Genomic DNA, 7643 nt, shown 5'->3' with positions numbered 1-7643 from the left:
TTGTTTGTTTAGTATGAACGGTAGCATTAACTGTGCATTTATTTTTTTTGGGAAAAATCTAATAATTATTTTTGATAAGGATAATCACAAAACCTTAAATTATTATTATATAGTGGAAAAAGGTTGTCAAAGGTAAAGTTTTTTGACCCCCGGACCGAAATGGAAAATTTTGAAGGTGAACGCACGGGTTTTTGGGGATTTTGTTTTTTTTGGGGTATATTAGCTGTAATTTGTTTTTATTTGGGATCCTGTTCCAAAATGATTATTGATTTTATATTTAAAGTTGGTATTTGGGTTGTATATTCTATTTAGTTGGTGTGTAAAAAGGCTGGTTTGGGGGGATGCCCAGAGTGAATGTCGGCCAAAGAATTTTTTTTTTTTTTTGGTGCGCGACATTGTTTTGTTTTGTTTTTTGTTTTTTTCAGTTTTTACCCGGGAAAAATGGCTGCCCAATTATTTTAATTGTGTTCATTGAAAGGGCAAATGATTTTCACATTTTTTGGGATTTAATACTTATGGCGTTGCCAACGTTAAATTAAATTAATAATAAAAGTAAACATCTACTGGTTTTTTTATTTCCCCACTCTTGTTGCATTCTATGAGTTATTCAGTGGGGATTAAAAATACCTGATTTAGTTTAAGTAGTGAAAGGGTTTAGAAAAAATTACAAAACTTGAAAGATAAATTATTCTTTTAAGAGAAAGTTAAAGTTTGTCTCACCCTTTTGAAGTTTACAATTAATTGTCTGTACCCGTTTTGATAAAACCCTAGGGGTTGAAAACAACTCTCCTTAAGAAGATTTGTTAGCTAGGAAATTATTGTAAACAATATATATATATATATTTTTATATATATATATAAAATATATATATTTATATACAATTATTTATATACATATATATCAAAGTATAAATATATATTTTTGTGTTGGTGTTTGTGGGGGGTGTGTTTGTGTGTGTGTGTGTGTGGTTGTGTGGTTTGGTGTGGTGTGTGCGCATATGTACTTATGAAAAAATAACAAAGGCAAAAAAAAATGACAAGAAAAAGGATAAAAAAAAGAAAGTAATAAAAACAAGAAAATATAAAAAAAGCTAAAAATTGAACACGGATTGCCATAATTTCAATATATTTTGAAAAAAACCCTAGAATGGTTTTCAATATTTTATCTTTACCCTTCTCATAGTCATCACAATGATGCCCAAAAGTAACAAAAACAATCTAAAGGGAAAGGGAGAGACTGGTTTAGAGACGGGCCATTAGCATAAACCCGTTGAAGATTATTGTTTTTTTTGTGTTTTTTTTTTACTGCTTCAGCAAGTACATTCCCCTCAAAGGAAAAGGGAAACGCCCTGAAGGGAGGTAGTTTATCTTGATAAGGATTTGTGAGGCATGAAATGACGGTAGAAGTATTTGCGTCAAGTTGACGCACGTTCTTTTCTCAAAAAAGTGAGTCGAGAGTGAAAAAAAAAATGATTCGCTTTGTTATCTTGAGTTTTATTAGTACTGTTCCATTCATTTTTCATTTTATTTTTTTCAATAAAATGTTTATATATAAATATTTTTTTTGGAGAAATTACCGGGGCCCAAAATTTTTTCCCGCTTTTCTATTCTTTGTTAAACACGTTGACATTTTTTTTTTTTTTTTTTTTTTTTTTTTTTTTTTTTTTTTTTTTAAGAAACTTGCAACTGCGATGGGACTCGATTTTTTCATCAGTCATTTTTACCCCGGTAATGTTGTGCGTAGTCAATAATGTATATTTATAACCGGAAAACGTGTTCGTAAATCCTTAACCCTTAAAAATTTACCTTATGCACACGTTTTTGTGTTTATCGCTGTCACCCTTTTTTATCATTTCAGTAAAACCACTAGGAAAGTAGGGGGTTGCGTCTTGCTATATAAGAATCCCCCCCGCACACTCATTTGGCAAAACAGGTATCCTGCAGTAGAAACAAGATAGTTATTTCTTCCTAGACATTTAAAAATCCAAAAAAGCCCAGAGATCAAGACGTCAAATGTCCGTTTACCACGACTTCATGGCAAAACTTTCCCCGACATAGGTAAGATACCCATTTTTTGGGATTTTCGATTTTACGCAAGATGCCCATTTTCCAAATATTGCATTTAACCCTTTCCCCTAAAAACACAGTCTTAGATCTTTAAAGAAATGAAAAATGTCCCAATAAAAAAAAACTAAACCCTTTAAAATTCTTTTCAAATTGCAAAATTTCTCCCCGTAGACATGGGCGGCGGAAGAAAAAGGGTCGAACAACCACAACCCTCACCCAGCAAAAATAGCGACAGCCGCGTCAGTAGTCGCGGCAGCGACGCCTCAGCGGATAGTGGCTACAGTCCAGAAAAGAAGAACAAAAAGAAGAGCAGCTTCTGGAAGCAGTCCTGCTTTCCATTGAACTAGTCGAGGTGTTACAGTACTATTCTTATAGCTTTAAGCTCGTTTTCTGTGTGCGATAGGAAAGAGTGTACGAGAGGGCTGGTAAGCACTGGAAGCCGAAGGTTAGATTAAGTTATTGACTTAAGGTGATCTCAAAATTTGTGTAATGTATATGATAGAATAAGTGGAACCTTATTGTTTTAGCATTCATATTTCCACTGTTTATAATCTGTATTATACCAATGAATAATTTAGTCATTCGTCAGAGTTTCTTTTCATGCACTTGCTAGTTGAATTCGTTTATGAAGACTGCACAGAATCATTTGCACAGATACGCATAGTTTGTCACTTCCTGAATATTCACATACACGCGCATTAAAACAAAGGGAGATAATAGAGTGGAATAGATAATAATACAGAAAAAAAAACATAGAGAGCGATCTCAGGGGAGATACATAAATTAAGATACTAATTGCTAAAACTTAAAGAGAAGGTTTGAGCAGACAGACAGACAAACACAGACAAAGCTGTAATCACTGGTATTGCAATGACAACAATGGCAGAAACAATAATGAGCATGTCATTATTGTTGCTGCTGCAGATCAGAGCAACAGCCACTATAATAATAACAATAATAACAATAATGTCGATAATGAGGACGAAAGCAACAGCTTGACTTCTCGTTCGACAGACAACCAGTGACTTCCTTCACCTGGCCTCGCTTCATGTGGCCCAATTGTTTAGCAATTTAAGGTTGCCTTGTGTGATCGACATATTTAAATGTTTGTCGTGGCAGTCAAAATGCCTCTAGGAGTTCTAGTCTCCACGTTGCATAATTTCCTCCCCAAACCGGTTACGCTAATCGGTAGTTCCTGTGTTTTTAGTATTATAGGTATGGCCACGCGATGAAATAAACATGACATTGTTGGAGCTACTAAGTGATAGTTCAAACTCAATGAAATAGATATGAAGTCTATGCTTTACTCCTACATTTTAATACATGACAACGATTTTCGTCAATATTATGAAATACGACAACATGCTCACGGTATACTATATTGTACTGAATGCAACCCTACGGTGAGTAACCCTGAGCGAGCCAACTACTGTAATAATCACTTGTAGACTACCATGCACTGCACTTGTTGCAGTGTAAGGAATCAGAAATAGGTAGCTTGGAGGTAGTGCAAAATGACGCTATGAGGATTATCCTCGGCTCCCCGAGAACAGCAAGGATAGTGAACATGAGATCAGAATTAAACTTACCATCCATTTCTGATAGGATAATATTTATTTCCACCATATTTGGGGTCAAAGCTCTGAGGGAACCCTCGTATCTCTCAGATTTCCAAAAACAACTGCAACATCAAATCGCGCAAGTAGACGTGACTAATCACACACACACGCGCCCTCTGATACACAAAATCTCCATAAACATTATAACACTCAATGTTCCAGTTAGTAAAATACCAAAAGGTCGATCCATTCCACCATGGAAGAATTCAACATTGATCGTGCACCTTACATGTCTACCACAAAAAACAAGGTGCATAACTGTGTTGAACAAATTGCGCTAGCAACGGTAAAGGAACACACAGAATCTATGGGCGATGGTGCATATGAGTGTTACGCCGACGGATCCGTACAGTCTGAATACAAAGCTGGTTGTGCTTGCGCTGTATACAAACATGGCTTACTACAACATCAAGTTCATATGAGAATACAAAATTGGGCCAGCACTACTCAAACGGAGTTGGCAGGTATACTCCTCGCAACGGAATTCTTAATGTCTAGGGGCTCTGGAGTAGTTTTCTGTGACTCTCAAAGTGCTCTTCGGACGCTAAATTCTTTCAAAGCAGGTGGCGATGAAGAAATTGTGAGTTGCATTAAGCGTAACGTAACCTATGCAACAGAGCGTAATTTCAACATTCAATTTGTATGGATACCATCCCATGTTAGCATACGCAAGCACAACCACGTAGACAAAATTGGCGAAAGAAGCCTGCAGCAAGGATACTGTGAACATAGATTTTGGGATGCCTCTTGCATCCCAAGGAAGAACTAGTAGATCTGATTAACACTCAAAAGCCGTAAGGCACTACGATCAGTATAGAGATGGCAAGCCTTCCTATGGGTGGCACCGAAGTCAAACCACACAGTGTGACGTGGTTATTGCCAGAATACGTTTAGGTTACAGAATGTACTGGCAACTGCACGGTGCAAGAAGTGCAGAAGAATCTAGATGTAGACTGTGTAACGAAGAAAACAAACGAACGCTTGAGCTCTATATCTCGGAATGTCATGTGATACAGCCTTTCAGACCACCTAACATGAGGTATAAAGAACTATGTGAATATTTCATTTCATCTGATACATTGGGAGATATACTCGTACTATACCCTAAATTTACTATGTAATAACTACCGTAAGCAAATAACTGTGTTATTCAAACACAGTGGCAAAAGCATATGAAAGTAATAATTTTTGTATGATTTATATTTATATTTTACCTTGTACAATTACAGTAGTTACAGACTACTGTACTATGTCAGATATATGTAAAACTGTAATCATGATTGCCCACGCCTGAGCAGATAGCCAGGGTGGTAAATAAACTTACTTAACTTTACTTTACTGTAATCATGGGCTTCTTGTGTCGTAGCGGGCCGAGCGTAAGAATCCTCGGAAGGCACGGTGGGCCAGGGATAGATATGGCAAGTAATAGCAAAATTAAAGTTTAAAACAGAAAACATAAAGTAAAATCACTAAAATGAAATAAAATTAAACCCCAAAGAGAAATAAAATCCTGCTTATTAAAGATAAAGTGGACATTTAACACGGGAAACACTGAGTGTTCTCAAGCACTAGGCTCTCCCGTTTTCCTAAATATTTTCCTCATTTTCTGTGATGACATTTGGACTCTGTGTACTTGCAACACCTAGGAACAATACTTAAACACCAAACCATGGATATATTTTAAAAAGGACCCTGGGCACAACTCTTTGAGACAGTGAGGTAAAAGGTAATATGAAAAGGAAGACATTTTTAACATTTATTATTATCATGCTTTATATATGTGTAACTGTTTTCACCTGTAATGGTTGATATTTCTAACAACAAAACACACAGCACTTATCTGTACAATGTTTCACAGCAAGCTTAATAAGTAAAAAAAAATCCACGCTACAATAAGGATTAAAAAGAGTGCCTTGGTCTGATTAATATGTCATGTCAATGCCTCGTTGCAGTCTTCTGTCCTCGGTTCTCTAGCTTGCTGGAGCATTGCCTGCGCAAAAGAATAGTAAGGTCTTAAGTGTTAGAGAGATGTCGGGCAAGTGTCTTCGGTTTTCGCGGGGCCTCTGCACAGCGGAGGTTGGAAAAAAAACTAAGCATGGTCTTAACAATGATCATGTGGTTTTCTAGTTGGTTCATTTTGATGTTGCAGGGTATAAACATTAGATGTAAAAGAATGTCTGAACATACAAATGCATATAGATAAAATTAATTTCTGATTAAAAATGCTGAAATAAAAGTAAAAGCGTTAAAAAAATCTTAATTATACCTGGCGGGAAGAGTCGTTTAACCTGAGGAGACCCGCAAACAGGTGGGGATATTTTTAAAGGCACAAAGTATGAACGTTTATCTGTTTAACGGTTTCAATTATTTAGAAAAAACAGTTCACTACAACATCCTCTATATGTAAAACCATGTCAAAATTACTTTTTCCATCCTGATCCTGTTGGTGGAGTTCATTGAGAGTCTAGGGATGATAAATGAAATAAAAACTATAGAACCTGTGGGGACCCACATATACTCCAAAATGGCACTACCGAACGTTATTATCCACATGCTGTAAACAAGCGATTTTTTAAACGATAAGTCGGCGGTAACTTCACCTCTTCCACTTCCCACAACTACTGAGATCGTATAATCTGCTATTTGGTCAGAAATAGAAGCGGACCATATGTATCGTTCGGATATCGGCGAAGTGGGTATGGCAAGAGTCTGTAGTCTGCTAAGAAAAGAATACTCAACTGCACAAATAATAATAATCATATATTTAAATTAATATGAAAAGGTAGATACTGATATATATCTATACTTCAATTCATATGAATAGATAGACAGTAGATATTGCATTTTAGATCCTTATATTTTTCAAGTGTGCTTACCATTTTTACACGAAATTTATTTGAGAGTATCCTTGTTACATGCATGAGTTCCTCAAAGGAGCTTGCCTCTGACTATCCTCCAAACAAAGTTCTTGCTGCAGATTTTGATACACACTTCTGCTATTTCTTATCTGCAACCACGAACGAACCCACAAACATCGTTCTCGTAATGACAAATAACCTGCTAGGAGGGCCGCGCGGGCAATCGTAGACGTCGCTGAAATCGAGCACAAGGTTAGGTTCGCTTGTGACCAACAGGATGGGAAGTCGCCCACCGAGTGACCTCAAATGGCGAATCATATAAAAAAATGGTTGCTGAAAAAAACGCTCGCGTTCGATGTGCGCGCATGTTATCAGAAATTTGCTGGTAACAAAACAGCGATCACACGGGGAAAATTCCATGTATGCCGCAGTTACATCGCAAGCACAAGATCTCGATTACCCATGTCCATGCTGTCGCATGTGCTTCAAAGTCATACCCCAGTGTACAAACTCCACGGTCACAACTGTCTGTCATCTGTTGGCAGTGGATTATGTACAAATAAGATCACTTATTTGATATTTTAATTCAGATTATAAACTGTCCGTGGTGTATGTACCAAACGATACGGTCCGAGCGCTCGAGACCAGGCGATGCGCATCAAGATCGTCGGAGTGCACGCACACACTATCAGGGATTGTTAAGGAGAAAACGGTCAAGTCACAGCGCATTAAGGACACAGGCCGGGCCTTAAATGAAAGGCACGGGCGAAGCCAGAACTTCGCAAATCTCAAGTAAGCAAGCAAGCTGGCTCGAATGGGCGAAGACTCTTTCTGTTCTCAGGAGAAAATTATTATTATTATTCCTTATTATTACTGTCATCATTCATGTTATCTTAAGTTTGTTTGTGGCATCCGACCATCAAGCCACCTACTGCATGTAAGTTACAACACAAAGATAATATAATTGCTAATTAATTGTACTAAATATAGAACAAGCTGCAATTTCAGTGAAGTACAGATTAAGATACTGTTTTACAGATCATAAAAGTATGATTCTATGTATGATTTAGACATCTGTGCAATGGCAGCTGTGGAAGAT

This window comes from Penaeus monodon, chromosome 18, assembly GCF_015228065.2.
Source record: "Penaeus monodon isolate SGIC_2016 chromosome 18, NSTDA_Pmon_1, whole genome shotgun sequence".
NCBI classification, from domain to species: domain Eukaryota; kingdom Metazoa; phylum Arthropoda; class Malacostraca; order Decapoda; family Penaeidae; genus Penaeus; species Penaeus monodon.
This window is presented reverse-complemented; position numbering follows the sequence as displayed.